This window comes from Elaeis guineensis, chromosome 5 (assembly GCF_000442705.2).
Source record: "Elaeis guineensis isolate ETL-2024a chromosome 5, EG11, whole genome shotgun sequence".
Classification (NCBI taxonomy): Eukaryota; Viridiplantae; Streptophyta; class Magnoliopsida; order Arecales; family Arecaceae; genus Elaeis; species Elaeis guineensis.
The window spans coordinates 62,458,866-62,474,172 of NC_025997.2; positions in this window are offsets into that span (position 1 = coordinate 62,458,866).

Below are 15,307 nucleotides of genomic sequence, written 5' to 3' on the forward strand. Positions count from 1 at the left end.
CTGATAGGCCATGGAATTTCTCTCTCAAAGAGGGATTGTTCGACAATACCTCAAGAGAGAGAATGTATGGGTAGAATTTTATATGCTTCAGTAGTGGGATCTATCATGTATGCCATGACATGTACACGATCAGATGTGGCATACTCACTAGGGGTAGTGAGTAGATACCAATCTGATCCAGGGGAGAATCACTGGAAGGTTGTTAAAACCATCCTGAAGTATTTAAGAAATACTAAGGACCAGTTGCTTATTTATGGTGAATCAGACTTGAGACTTATAGGGTTTACAGACTCTAGTTTTCAATCTGATCACGATGACAGCAAGAGTGCATCGGGATTTATTTTTACCCTTAATGGTGAGGCTGTCTGTTGGAAAAGTTTCAAGCAGCACACTGTGGTTGATTCAGTTTGTGAGGTGGAGTATGTCGCTGCATCAGATGCTGCCAAAGAAGCGGTGTGGCTGAGAAAATTCATCATCGAGCTTGGAGTAGCACCCTCCCTTGTTGGTCCAGTTCTGCTCTACTGTGACAGCTCTGGAGCCATTGCTCAGGCGAAGGAACCAAAGGCACACAGCAGACGAAGCATATTCTACGCTGCTACCATCTCATCCGAAAAATCATGGATCGAGGTGACGTCGACCTTCAGAAGATCGACGGGAAGGAGAACCTGGCCGACCCATTCACTAAAGCCATTGTGATGAAGAAGTTCGATGACTTCAAGTCGAAGATGGGTATTAGATACTGCATCGATTGGCTTTAGGCCAAGTGGGAGATTGTTGGGAATAGTGTCCCAAAGCCAATCGTCAGTCTGTTGACGGTTGTGCTCTTTGTTGTATTAGTACATAAATCATAAATAAATAAAAGTTATTTTGATATTTTTTTTTCATCACAAATTGTCATCTTCTAATAAACTCCTGTGTTGTGGTGAAGTCCTTAGGACTATTTAGACTCGACAAAGGAGGATTTGTCGTTTAGTCCTTAAACCTGTTCGCGACCTAATGATACGTTGTTACCAAGGACAACAATGTTTATTGAGCATAGGTCATTGTGTGCCATATAGGTTGGTTGTCCTCTTAACCAAGGAGTGTGAAGATACTTATATGGCATACAGGTGAGATGTAAGGGTACATCTGCACTGAACGTGACCGACTCCGGAGCTATCTCTACTGTCAAGATTTACTCTAATGGGATATGGGTATAAATATCCCTCTGACCTGAGATCGCCACGGTGACTTGCAAGCAACTCACTGCACTTAGGCACTGGACTACCTAAATTTTTAATTCAGTGATGGAAGGTTGCTGGGTGTAGTCAAGTACTTGACTTGTCGGTGCGTGTGTCAAGATGGGATTGACCACTCCAGTTCAGGAGCTGTGTACAGTCGTATTTCAATTTAGCAAAACCTTGGCCAGGGTAGTCCTAGTGAGGAGTCACAGGACTGATTGAGTTGAGCACGACTCGGATGATCTAATCAGGGTTGACAGTTTAACCCTGAGTCATCCTAAACACAAGGGTCAAAAGGGATGAATTATACAGTAACCATATTCACGTAGGTTCTGAGTGTTGCGATTGTGACTATTCGACCTATCCGAACATCGGGTACCTTTGCTAGATGGTCACTTCGATTAGTACAGGAATTGGTTCCTGTGCTACCGGCTTAGGTTCGAACCTACGGGGTCACACACATTAGAGGTTCCTATCTGATCTGATGGCTGATGAAGATTCCTAATGTTCGTGGATCATAAGTCCTACATGTCTGGGACTCTGTGATCGAGAATCAGGATTTTCTGATCATGAGTCCCACATATTTTGGGTACCGGGGTCAAGAGTCCCACTGGTTTGGGACTCTTCGATCAAGGTTTCATATTGATGGACTTTGATACCCGATTGCCCATCGGATTTGGACTCAATATTTATAAGAGGTTTAATTAGTGATTTGATCATTAATTAACTCAATTTGATTGAGTAATTATTTTTGGATCAAGTCCAATTGAATTGGATTCAGTTGGGTTTGACCCGATTAGGTTAAGAGTTGACCTAATCGTCGAGATGGTTTGGTCCCTGATTTGATCAGGGGTTGGGCTTAATCAATTCTTAATTTTATTAGGATTTTATTGAGCCTAATTAAGCCTAATTAAGTTGGATTTAAATTAGTCTAATTGGGTCTAACTTATTTGGTTCAATTAAGTTGGTTTAAATAATGAAACCACCTTGACCCAAACTCCCTGCGCCACCTCACATCCACTACGCCCATTTGAATTCATGAGAAAAAATTTCTCATGAATTTTTTCTCATGCAAAGCCCTCTCCATGCCCACATTTATGCACCATATGGATGGATAAAGCTGATTAGTTAACCATTCAAATTCAAAGCGTATTTGAATTTGAATGGATAACTTATCTCTTGTCCCTTCATGCTTATCCATCTTGTGCGCCACATAACTTACACGAAAAAAAAATTCTCATGAAACCTTTCCATGCACAAAGAGTCCATGCCCTTCTCTTCTCACACCATAAGTGGATAGGGATGAGTTGGTTTGTATTTGAATTCAAACTCAATTTGAATTCAAATATGCAACCACTTATCTTTATCCTCTCACGCGGATAAGACACATTCGATGTTGTTTTAAAAAGGGAAGAAAGGTGGGGTGTGCGTAAGAAATTTTTGGAGAGAAAGTTTGGAGCGTGAGGAACCATTTTGCATGAGGTGAAGGTCCAAAACCTTCTGAGAGAAAAAGAAAGAAAAGAAAGAAAATAGGGCGCAGAGTTTTTCTTAGTGTACCCTAAGGTTTCAGCCTGGGGTTCGAGAAGTGAGAAGGTGAGCTACGAGTGTTGTGAGCCCACCAAATTTCAGAGAGATCTTCAACATCCTCTCAAGCATGTCTACTAATGATCCAGAGTATCCAAAGAATCGACAGACATCAATCGAAAGAGTTCGATCAGCATCGATCGTCGAAAGGGCTCTACAATGAGCTAGCACCCGTGAGGAGCCGATCAGATTGGGAACCTCATGTGGATGATCCGCAGAGGCCAGATGTGCTGTGTGACTGTGTCATGATGATCAGACTCTCCCGACGATGATCAGATTACGGTGATCTACTACCCGCACAAAGGTATTGTGTTCTGAACACATTACAGTAAAGTGTTTACTGCTCAAATTCGAATTTCAAATTTAAATGCATGCATGCTGTATATCATATTTAGATCCTAGTGTAGGGCAAACACATGTTAATTAATTAGATTAATTAATATTTTTTACTGTAAAATCATAACTTTGAAAAAGTTTTAAAATTATCATTTTATCCCTGTACTGAATTTTGCTTCATCGAAGTGACCATCTAGCAATGGTACCCGACGGTCGAATAGGTCAAATGTGTAGAACAACATCTTTAGAACCTATGCAGATATAGTTTCCATATAATTCATCCCCTTGACCAAAATGATCATAGGACACCTCAGAGTTCAACTGTTAACTTTGATCAGGTTGTCCATATTGTATTTCAAAATATCAAATCCATCTGATGGATTACCCTGGTCAAGGTTTTGCTAAATTAAAATACAGCGACTCATTCTTCTCCAACTCTTGGAGTGGTCAATCTCATCTCGATCACACTCTGACTTCATAAGTATTTGACTGTGCCCAGAAGCCTTCCGTCACTAAATTAAAAATTCAGTTAGTCCAGTATCAAAGCACAGTGAGTTGCTTGCAAGTCACTGAGGCGATCTCAAGTCTAAGGGATACTTATACCTATATCCCATCAGAGATATTTTCGATAGCAGAATGCTCTGGAGTTGGTCACGTTCAATGATGATGTACCCTTACATCTCATCTATATGTCATACCAGTGTCTCCACACTCCTTGGTTAAGAGGACAACCAACCCATATGGCCTACAGTGACCTATGCTCGATAGAGACTGTCGTACTTATTAACAGCCTATCATTTGATCATGAATAATTTTAAAGACTAGTCGATAAATCCTCTTTTTATTGAATTTAAATAGTCCTAAGGACTTCATCACAACAATAAAGTTCATTAGAAGATGAAAATTTGTGATGAAAATACTAAAAATATATTTTATTTATTAACAAATCAATTACAATATAAAGTTGCTCAACCGTCAATAGGTTGATGATTGGCTTTTGGGACATATTTTCCAACATAGGAACCTCTTACTGTTTTTAAATTTTTTACTAACTTGAAATCGTTGCAACAATTTGCATAGACTTCTGATATCCAATACCCAGGTAGTAGTGTCACAGATAGAGAAATCACAAGGTGTTATAATATAAGTACCTTGTCTAGCAATCCTTTGCTGATTTTTCTTCTTTAGTCTGTTTAGGTCAAGGGACTCTATCAGACTAGGTTAATCTTAGACTCTTTTATCAGTTCAGGCTCCTCAACCCAAGCACAACTCTTTGTACCTTTTTTTTCTTCTCAAAAGATTATTGCTTCACTAAAGACATATCTTTAGAGGTGGAAAAGAACTCCTTCAATATTTAAAAGATTTCCTCCCACTGAGCATCATCGAATTTACAACTAAATTCATGTTCTTTGCTACTCTTAAAAATACCACACGGTGATACGATCATTTGGCCACTTCTAATAAGTGCCTTTGACTGCATCATGTGTGTTGGACATGGGAACATTAGGTGTTGGATCTGTAATTATATATAGGATTCAGTCGTGCTCTAGAACTATTTGCAACTTCCGATACTATCTATCAAAGTTGGATCTTATAAATCAGTCACTATCAAACAGTGAATGGAGCAATAGATATATAGCCATAATTGAAAGAAAAATACAAGACCTCTATGTTTATGAATTGATTAAGCCTAAAGACTTGAACTTTATTCTAAAAGTTCTTCCACTATTTTAATTGAATTGGTAGCCTCTACCTCCAATCTGAAGAATTATCTTAATTTCTTAGTGGGTACTAGAATCCACATAGACTACATATAGGCCCAAGGATGGCTCAGTCAACCCATATAAACCTATGGGTAGGTTCTCAAGCAATTATTTCTTCAAACAAATTTCATTTCAGTAGGTGATGGGCCTCCACTAAAAGTCTTGGTTAGGTCCAACCATTAACATAATCATACTCAGAAATCTAACTACCAAACGATCAGATCCAATTTTGGCTGACTAACCTAACCACTCGTTAGAGAGACTCGAGTGAGTCATCATATTATGAATGATAATTTCAATAGTAGATGAGCACCAGACCCTTGGGCCTCCAATGATCATCATACTAATGGACCCATTATCATCCAACTTAATAGGAGGCTATAATTTAGTTATCACCATAAATATCTCATTTTAGGGATATAATAATTTAAAAAATTTAATTTATCAATTGAGAAAAAAGAGAAGAGATCAATCAGTAGACCACAATCCTCCCACTGACTTCATCAAGTCATTGAATCAGATTAGGGTCATGCTGATTGAAATAGCACCTAGATCAGTCACATTGATCAACCTTAATGGCATGAATCAACTCAAATCACTTAGCGATCTAATTAAAATATTATCCACTAAATTGGTCAGGTAAGTGGGATCGATAAGAGGGTCTGCTAAGCTTGCCTTAGACACCATCGAAATGACCAGATAAGCTGCTCTCAATTAAAAATCACTGATCGAAATACCAAACTTATCTTAAATATCAATTAGTTAATTAATTTCAATTTGATCGATCTAATGATTCAGGTTCAACCACTGAGTCACAATCAAGGTTTATTTGGTCTAATCAAAGACATGGACTTGACCATCTACAACTATTGTATTAGAAAAACTCTGATTAATCTAATTCAATATTTGATTAGATTTAGTCAATTTATCTACATGATTAATTAACTCTTTGATTCTAATATTAGGTCTAATCCAATTAAGAGGATCTGATTGGAGCTAACCCATGCCTCCATATTTTATACAATGTCATTAGATCTTAAATCATAATTCTAGATCTAATCGATTCTACACTTAATTCTTAATTAAGTTTAGCATCAACAAATGGGTTTAAGTTTAAATTTGAAATAATTTTAATTTTTTATTTTATAAATATTTATAATAAATTTTATACAAAGATTTTTTATTCTAAAATTAGATCGACTCAATCAATATTATGCCGATTGCACAAGGAGACTAGATCAACTCAGTTCAAAATTAGATTAGCTTAGTAATTGTACTAGCACGATTCAAGGAGTTTTGAATCTGAAAATCTTACATAATCCTGAAATAAAATTAATTATAAATACCCTTTTAGATTATTTTGAAATTTTTTTATGATTCGAGATTTTATTTTTTTATGATTAAAATAATTTTAATCATATAGATTAGATATTTTATTTTTCATACAACTTTGCATCACATACAACAAACCTAGAGTTTCAAGATCTAAAATTTTATAAAAAAATATTTTTTTTATATATTTTTTTATTGGATCTAATTACATGGCACCCCTACATGCCATAAGAGTACCCCATTGAATAGGAAGAGAGGACCTTTAAATCCTTCTTGCTCCTATAATCGGATGACCTGATGATCAACCCAATCTAAGTACTTGCTAATCAGATCATCTAATCTAATCACATATCATATATGTATAAATTTAGATCTAATCTAAATTATATCAGATCTGATCACAACCTTAGATCATATCTAAATCAGATCATAAACATCACATGCAACATATGAAATTAGATTTTATCAAAGATCAGCACAAACTAGGACAACCTATTCATTGAACCCTACAGTAGGACAACCTTATATCAGTTTGTGTGATCAACCATTAATTAAATTTAGATCTAAGATATCACATATTAGATCTAAATAAAATTAAATTTTAGATTTAATAAGCACACATAACATATTCTAATGAACTTGACTCTGATACCACTGTTGAAAAATATAGACGATTTCATGCATGTATTTCAAAACTTTTTTGAATAAATTATAGTAAAAAATAAATAGATTAATCATATTAATATAACATGCATATGATCTAATCATCAAATCAACCTACTCTAGGATCTATGACATGATATGTTGCATTTAAAATCTAAAATAATCACATGATAAAATCTACATGCATGGATGTAAGCAGTAGATCAAATCTATACTTATCTGAGTTCAGAACTTGATACCTGAGAGTAGGTCGATAATCACCACTACTGAGAGATACGGTAAAGATAATCCTTGCTGGTTGCTCACAGCTGCACACATATTCAGCCTCTACAGAAAGTCTACTTAAAGCTCTGATCTGATCGATCTTCTCAGGAATGCTAGTTCACGCGAAGATATTCTTTTTGGCTGATCTGAATTCTTTCTTCAAATCTCTAAAAGCTTTTCAAAGATTGAAGATAGACTTCTAGAGGAGATGAAGAGGTGAAAGAAAGATAGATAAGAAAATAATTTTTCTCTTATTTTTTCTCTCTTCTCAAACTCCTAGGAATAAAATCCCAGAAACTAGATTTTGTACACACCCATAGAAGAAGGACTCTCCTTTTCTTTTTCTCCATGAACCCATGTCCCAAAACCTTCTCAACATAGAGAACTCCTTCTCTTCTATCTTACATGCACAAAAGAAACAATGAAAACCCTTTTATTGGCATGTAATATGGTTTGGGATGAAGAGTTTTAAGGATCTTGGCCTCTACCACATGTTGTCGCCCTTCCACAAATTTCATGCCCCAAAAGAAACATGGAACGCCCCCTTTCATAATTTTCCATGGTGAATCAGATCATTATTTGATTTCTCACATAAAAAATTCCCTCAAAAAGTTGCACAAAAGAAGGAGAATAAAAGGGATGACGTGTGGAGTGATTTGGATAAGAACAAACTCTCTTGATAAGGAATATTTTGAAATTCAATTTAAAAATTTTTCTTTTATCAAAACCAAATTAGATTTGGATGTGAGATAGAGAGAGAGAAGAACTCTTTGGCATAAAAAAATCTCATGAAAAATAATTTTGTGCGTGAGGAAGAATGGCGTGCAAAGTGGGAGAAACAAGGGAAGGAGAGTCCAATCCTATATGGACTCTTTATTTTCTTATTTGAATCCAAATCAAATCACATCTGGTTTAACCCAAATAAATAGATAAAATTTAATCTAATTTAGTTCATAAATTTTTAATCAAATTTTAATCAAATTAAAAATTAATTGAACCAAAGTCCTGATCAAATCAGGAATAATTCTCCCTTAGCGATTAGGTCATCTCATAACCTAATTAGGCCAAACTTAAATAAATCCAATTCAATTAGATTTTATTTAATTCTCTTTGCTCAATCAAATTAAGCTAATCAGTAATCTAATTATTAATTAATTCTTCATTAATTTACTAACACTTGGTGAATAAATTTATTGCAACTTTTGCATTAGGTTAACCATCAATCGAATTGACGATTAAGCCCTTAAATGATTCTTAATCGCTAATCAGCCACATGATCAGTCAGAAACTTCTTTTAAGTGTGACCCTACAGGTTCAAACCTAAGTTGGTAGCATAGGAATAGATTTCTGAATCAATCGATGTAACCATCTAGCAACGGTTACCCGATGTCCAGATAGGTCGAATGCTGGTGAAGCAACATTTAAGAATCTATTGGCATATAGTTATCATATAATTTATCTCTTTGATCCAAATGCTCAAGGATGACCTAGGATTTAACTATCAATCCTAGATAAGTCATCCACATTGTATTCCAATCTTTTAAATCCATCACATGGATTATTCGAGCTCAGATTTTGCTAAATTAAAATACATTGATACATTAACTCCTACTAATTAGGAGGGGTCAATCCCATGTTGACTCATGCACCAGCTTCACAAGTACTTGACTGCACCTAAAAATTTTTTATCATTAAATTATAAACTCAGATAGTCCAGCACCAAAGTATAGTGAGTTGCTTGCAAGTCACCATGGTGATCTCAAGTCGGAGGGACACTTTTACCCATACCCTTCACGAGCTATCCTTGATAGCAGAGTGCTCCGTAGTTGGTCATGTTCCGTGATGATATACTCCTATATCTCACCTGCATACCATACCAGTGTCTTTATACCATTTAGTTATGAGAATAATCAACATATATGGCACACAATGACCTACACTTGATATTACTATCGTGCTCGTATCATTTGGTCTTAAACCAATTTAAGAACTACATGATAAATCCTCTTTTATTGATTTAAGTAGTCTTAAGGACTTCATCGTAATATAGGAGTTTGTTAGAAGATGTAACTTTGTGATGAAAAAGGTCAAATAACTTTGTTATTGATCAATTCATATACATTTATAATTAGCACAATCGTCAAACGATTAACTTTAGGATAAATTTTCAACACGAACCTATGGGATCATACATATTAGAAGATTCAGATAGATCTGATAGCTAAAGAATCTAATTGGATAGTGACTCCAGTGAGGAGTCCCATTGGGACTGGGACTCTGAAGGAGAGTCTCACTGGACTGGGACTCTAATATTAATAAAGAATTAATTAGTAATTAGATTATTAATTGACTCAATTTGATTGAGTAAAGAGCTTTGGATCAAGTCTAATTGAATTAGATTCAGTTCGACTTAGATTGGATTTGATATGATCAAGCCTGATTGCAAGAAAAATTTGATCCTAATACGATCAGAGCTTGGGCTCATCTAATTCCTAATTGAGTTAGAAAATTATTGAGATAATTAGTCTTCTAATTTGGTTATGTTTATTTTTAATATTGGATTCAAATTAGATTTGATTTGATTTAGAATTAATTTGAAAATGAAGAGTCCCGATCAGCAGGGACTCTATCCTTATCTCCCTGTGCCACCCCTGGACCCATGCACTCATCTCAACACCAAATTGGATCTGGCTTGAGATTTTTGGCATCAAGGGAGTGGGCCCAGTAAGGGTGGGTAGCAAAGATTGGTGAGTCATCATCTTATCTTCTGCCTAATTTGAATGCGATCCGAATTAGAGATAAGGTGATAAGAAGGAAAGAGATTTTTCAAATAAGGAAAGAGAGAAGGCACCTAATTATTTTTTTCTTATTTTTCTTGGAGAGTTTTTTGGGCATGTGAGATACCAGATCTCCTCCTCATGCTAAAGAGCTTTTTTTGGAAACTTTGGGATGCCCAAAAGATGGTTTTGGTATGGACTCTATGGCTCCCTCCCCTTGGATCAAAACCCTAGCACTAGCCTATATAAAGGGGGCTCCACTCTTGGATGCCCCATCATTGGTTCCTTTGCTGGTTCTCAATTTTCTTCAGAGCTCTCCCTCTTCCTCTCTTTCTCCTCTAAGTCTTCTTCTAGTTTGGAGCATCCAAAGTTTATGAAGAAGAAAGAAGAAATCAGCCTCCAAGATCCTTGCAAGCTAGCACTTCCAAGGAGTCTGATCTATACCGGTCTTCATGTAGACATTCTATAGAGGTTGGATGACTTCATATAGCTACAAGCAATTTGAGGAAGATCCTCTTCAAGCATTGGATCAGAAGAGATCAAGAGACTTCAGTTTGGTAATGGTTTCTAAACTTTCTTGATCATATTTGTAAGATCTAACGGTTAGATCTTCATGGCAACATCGATTAGATCGATGCAAGTTTTTATTTTTAGATTTTATATACATATTAAATCATATTATTTATCTTTATATAGTAGTCTAGATTAGATCATATTAAATTATTTAATTTTATTATTTTACTGCATAAAAATTTTGAAATTGCATGCATAGCACTGCCATTATTTCCTTCAATTGGTATTAGAGTCATGTTCGTAATAATCTGATTTAATATGCTATTAGATCTGATAATATACTTTAGATCTAATTATTTGCTATTTAGATTAGATCTAAATATATTTTATTTTTATATCTGATTATTTATTTGATAGATTAGATGATGTGAGTAGTAAAGTACTCGGATTGAGTAATCATCAGGCCGTCCGATCATAGGAGCAAGTAGGGTTACATAACCCTCTTCTCTCATTCAATGGGGTACTTTTATGGCATATAGAGATGCCACTGTGAGGTCCCATGAAAAAAAAAGTGAAAAGAGAAAAATTTACTTTCTTGCAAAATCCTAGATCTTAAAATCCTAGGATTTGTTGTATGTGATACAAGTTGCATAGAAAATTAGTTACTCCTAATCTTCATAATTAAAATTATTTTGATCTAAAATGATGAAAATTTAGATTTGATATAAAAAGATTTTATGATTTAATGAAAAAATTTTACATAAAAAATTATTTTGAAACCTAAATCATGTTGATGCAAAAACTTAATTAAGAATTAAGTGTTGAATCGATTAGATCTAGAATTGTGATTTAAGATCTAATGACATTGCATAAAATATGAGGCATGGGTTAGCTCAAATTAGGTCCTCTTAATTAGGTTAGACCTAAGATTAGAATCAAAGAATAAATTGATCATGTAGAAAAATTGATTAAGTCTAACCAAATATTGAATTAAATTAATTATGATTTTTCTAATATAATAATTGTAGATGGTCAAGTCCATATCTTTAATTAGACCAAATGGATCTTGATTGTAGCTCAGTGGTTGAACCCAAATTATTAAGTTAGTCAAATTGAAATTAATTAACCAATTGGTGTCTAAGGTAAGTTTGGCATTTTGACTAATGGTTTTTAATTAGGAGCGGCTTACCTGATCATTTTGATGGTGTCTAAGGCAAGCTTAGCAGACCCTTCCACTGATCTCACTTACCTGATCAATTTGGTGAATTATGTTTTGATTAGATCGCTAAGTAATTCGAGTTAATCCATGCCATTAAGGTTGATTAGTATGATTGATCTAGGTGCCATTTCAATCAGCATGATCCTAATCTGATTCAATGACTTAGTGAAGTCAGTGGGAGGATTGTGGTTTACTGATTGATCTCTTCTCTCTTCTTAATTTATAATTAAATCTTCTAAATTATTAAGTCCCTTAAATGAGATAGTTATGGTGATAACTAGATCATAGCCTCCTATTAAGGTAAATGATAATGGATCTATTATTTCTAATTAACATTGCAGGTGCCATCCGTTTGATGTTTCTCTGAATGATGAAATTATCATTCATCATATGATGACTCTATTGTACTATCTGATGAATAGTTGGATTGACCGAGCCATCCTCGAGCCTGATCATTCATTAGTTAGAATCATTGAGAAGGTTCATGTTAATGGTTTGACCTAATCGAGACTTTCAGTGGAGGCCCATCGCCTACTAAAATAAAATCTGAGGCTAAATAACTACTAGAAATTATTTGGAGAAACAATTGGTTGAGAACCTACCCATAGATGCATATGGGTTGGTCGAGCCATACTCGAGCCTGTATGCAGTCTGTGTGAATTATAGTACCCACTAAGAAATTAAGATAATTTCTCGAATTGGAGGTAGAGGCTATCAATTTATATAAAATAGTAGAAAAATCTTTAAACTAAAGTCCATATCTTTAGGCTTAATTAATTCATATACTGATTAGATTTTGATTTTTTCTTTTGCACAGATATGGCCTCAAACTTGTCGCTCCGATCACTATTGGATAGTGAGAAATTAATGGGATCAAATTTCGATAACTGGTATCAGAAACTCAAGATCGTCCTAGAGCATGAGCGGATCTTGTATGTGATTACAAATCTGGCACCTGAGGAGCCCGCTCCTAATGCTCGTGGCATGATTAGAGACACTTACTTGAAGTGGCTCAACAACCACACCACAATGCATTTCATAATGCGGGCCTCCATGAATGATGAATTTAGCCAAAAGTTTGAAGAGGTTTAGCCAGAGGACATGCTCCAAGTATTGAGAGTCCTTTGGTACTCCCGACGATGTTGAACGATACAAGACTAGTTGTATCATTTTCAATGCTCAAATGAGAGAGAGTGTGTCGGTTACCAATCATATATTGTACATGATCGAACAGATCAAGAAACTGAGCAAGCTTGGCTTCCCCTTGTATGAATAGCTAGGGAAGGATGCGATCCTAAACTTCCTGCCCAAATCCTACCTGTCGTTTCTCAGTCATTTTAGAATGATGAAGCCTGTAGTCAACTACCACGATCTGTTGTGATTGTTATAGATTTTTGAGAAGGATCACCAACTCCATAAGGAGACGGTGAATGTAGTGGGAGGATCTTCTTTAGGTGGGCGTCATCCCTTTAAGAAAGAGAAAAAAAAAATAAATAAAAGGATGCAAAGTACTAGGATCCAAAAGTCAGGCAGAGTGCTTCTATTGTAAGAAGCAGGGTCATTAGAAGAGGAACTGTCCTCAATATATAGCTTCTCTTAATTCAAACAGGTCAAAAAAGAAGAAGCAATCGGTTACTAGATAGGGTAATTATATGATAACACCTTGTAACTTCTCTATTTTTGATACAATGACCTGAGTATTGGATACCGGTAGCCCTATTAATATTTGCAATTCATTGCAGGATCTTCATGTCAGTAAGAGACTTGGAGATGATAAGAGATTCCTGAATATTAGAGATGGAAGATCAGTTTCAGTTCTAACTTTAAAAATTATCAAGCTTGTATTCGAGTCTCATTTTATTATTCCTAATGAATGTTATTACTGTCCTAATTTTTTTAAATATTATTTCTATAGGCCTTTTGACCAAATCAAATTATGAAATATCAATAAAAAAAATTTATGATATCATTTTGAATGGTGTTGCGATAATGCGTGGATGGTTGAACAATGGTATCTATATTGTATCTAGGCCTAATGTAATGTATATTTCTAATAAATGCTACAAGATAATTGATGTCATGGATGCCTACCTTTGGCATTGTAGGCTAGGTCATATTAACAAGAACAAGATGAACAGGTTAGATCAAGAAGAAATTCTTGATAAAGATGATTATGAATCATTGTCAACCTGTGAGTCTTGTCTATTTGAAAAAATGATCAAGTCATCTTTTACTGAAAAAAGTGAACGAGCCAATGATGTTCTGGGTCTTGTACATACTGATGTATGTGGACCTATGAGCACAAGTTCCAGAGGAGGGTATCACTATTTTATTATGTTCACAGATGATCTATCTAGGTATGGGTACATCTACTTGATGAAACACAAGTCTGAATCGTTTGAAATGTTCAAATGATTCCATAATGAAGTAGAGAAATAAACTAAAAAAAAATATTAAAACTCTTCGATCTGACCGAGGGGGTGAATACATTTCTAGTGAATTTCTGACATATCTAGGAGAAAATGGGATTCTCTCATAATGGACTCCTCCAGGGACACCACAGTATAATGGCATCTCAGAAAAGAGAAATCAAACTTTGTTGGACATGGCTCGATCCATGATGGGTTTTGCAAGTCTGTCGATCTTCTTTTGAGGATATGCACTCGAAACAGTCTGTCTTGTTCTTAATAATGCTTCAAGCAAGTCAGTTTGTAAAACACCATATGAGATATGGTCAAGATGTAGGTTGAACCTCACTTACTTTAAGGTCTAGGGATGTCTGGCTTATGTTAAACGATTACAAACTGACAAGCTCAGACCTAGGTCCGATAAGTGTAATTTCATAAGATACCCCAAGAAAATAAGGAGATATTACTTTTACCTTCCTGCTAAACAAAAGATATTTTTTAGTAGTAAGGCATACTTTTTGGAAAAGGAGTTCCTTAGTGAAGAAAAAAATATCTCTAAAATCGACCTTGATAAAGTTCGGTAGGTAAAAGAACCAACACTAGTGACTGAATTTGAATCTGATTTGATAAGATCAAACCTAGAGCCTAATATACAAACATCCTTAAGATGATCTAGTAGAGTACCGCGTCAGTCGGACAGATACTATGATTTCTTGATCCAGGATGGAGATTCTGTTGAGCTTGATGAGAATAATGAGGATCCAATCACCTATATGGATGAAATGCAGAGGTCCAACTCTGATAAATAGCTTGAAGCCATAAAATCCAAAATGAAGTCCATGAAGGTCAATAATGCATAGACATTAGTTGACCCACCTGAAGGGGTTAAACCAATAGAGTATAAGTGGGTCTTCAAAAAGAAGAGGGGTGCAGATGGAAAGGTGGAGATCTATAAAGCCTGTTTGGTTGCCAAGAGTTATTGTCAGTATTATGGTATTGACTATGATGAGATATTTTCTCCTGTGGCAATGCTCAAGTCTATTGGGATCATGTTTGCGATAGCAGCATACCTAGATTATAAAGTCTGACAATTAGATGTGAAGACAGCTTTCCTAAATGGAGAGTTGAATGAAGAGGTGTATATGATACAACCTAAAGTGTTCAAATCCACAGACAAGTCTAAGGTTTGTAAGCTTCAGAGATCATTTATAGATTGAAGCAAGCATCT